Here is a 1,415-nt window from a genome sequence, read left to right as displayed (position 1 = left end):
AAAAAAAAAAGCTGGTGAAGATGTCTATTTAGCAGAGCTAACTGGTAGATTCTTCCAAGAATTTTTGTTAAAATTCAATCTCTATTTAATGAAGTGTCAAAGGCCTTATCTAAATGCTGGCTACCAACTGCTGTACCAACTTTTTATTAAGGGAATCAGTAGTACCAAGTATAATTGAGCAAGAGATTTCCATTTTAAGTAGCAAATACCTTTTTGTCCCCAAAAACTGCTGCTGATTGTTGAAGAAAACAGTCCTTGGTTTTCAAAATAAAAACACTGAAACGAAAACCTAAAGATGTGTAAACTGAGTGACCTTACTTTCTAATCCCGGTTCATTCAAGCCCTGATCGTACACTTTAATCCCAAGATTGTATCTCGACGACGTGACAGCGATCAGTATACATTGTAGATTCTCAACATGCACTCTGGTGGGTTTCTGGTGGGTCTGGTTTCCTTTTCGTGTGGTTGGCTGTCGATGAGACAGGAAGTTACAGAGAGAGTCTCCCCTCCGGTGCAGCGTACGGTTAACACCCCCAGCCTTGGCTGCAAAAACGTACTCATAATGTGATGGTCGATATCTTGACAGTTTGTAACAGCAGGGACGAAAAAAACTAAATCTGTTTGAAAAGTGGAGTTTGTATTTATTGAACCTTTAATAAAATACACATTAGGTTGGCCCCTTCACAGCAAGATCCATCAAATCATCAGCAATATAGGAGCTGGAATTAAGAGTCCCCACACATATACAAGGCCCTCACACCCACAACATTTACAATCTATGGCTCGGAGTACAGTATATGCACATATCTCCAGAAATATTTGGACATCAGAGAAACAAACATCTGATCTATCTTTGAAGCTTTGGATCAAAATCACCCTGAAGCAGAGATTCAGGATAAACATTTACAACTGTGTCAGTTTTATTTTTCTCTCAGCTGTTTCATTGAGCAACATTAGTGTGTTAATGTCCACATATTTATGGAGTTTGCGATTAATACCGATTCAGAGATGCTAGAGAAATTCTGAAATTTCCAGAAGACACTGAACCAACACAGGGGACTGATATAGAGTGAAGGATTGCTTAGTATTGGTATTACAGTATGATGTGTAGAGATCTTAAAACTACAAAGTAGTGTTGCACTAACTTGTACACAGCTATGTGGTGTTGAGATTGTGATTAAAGGAATTCCCATCATTCCCACAAGTGACACGGTAAACATACATATAAAGGTTGTATACGGATAACTCTGTACATTATTTGCTGCGGACGACACTTAAAGCACTTCTTCTCTCGTAACATCTTTCCAAAGCACTTTCCATTATTTCTATTTTTATCTCCGACTCCTTCCTGCTAAACACATTTACTTTGCTCCTTCTCTTCTTCGTGCGTGTATTTCTTCATTATGATCCAAAAC

The 1,415-nt window shown here is 38.4% G+C and overlaps 1 protein-coding gene across 2 annotated transcripts in view; it reads right to left on the bottom strand.

Annotated features, from left to right (window-relative positions):
* The window catches only part of prkd4 (protein kinase D4), a 14,445-nt gene extending 13,775 nt beyond the window's left edge, over positions 1 to 670 (bottom strand). The window contains exon 1 of one of the 2 annotated variants that reach the window (XM_032499296.1): positions 210 to 670. The gene's annotated coding sequence lies outside the window, so the exon portion shown is untranslated. The remainder of the gene's footprint in view (positions 1 to 209) is intronic. The other variant, XM_032499295.1, reaches the window with a different exon arrangement.
* Between the last annotated feature and the right edge of the window lie 745 nt (positions 671 to 1,415).

The sequence above is a fragment of the Etheostoma spectabile genome, chromosome 19, assembly GCF_008692095.1.
Source record: "Etheostoma spectabile isolate EspeVRDwgs_2016 chromosome 19, UIUC_Espe_1.0, whole genome shotgun sequence".
In the NCBI taxonomy this organism is placed as follows: Eukaryota; Metazoa; Chordata; class Actinopteri; order Perciformes; family Percidae; genus Etheostoma; species Etheostoma spectabile.
Note: the sequence above shows the minus strand (reverse complement) of the source record. Positions and strands in the feature narration are given on the sequence as shown.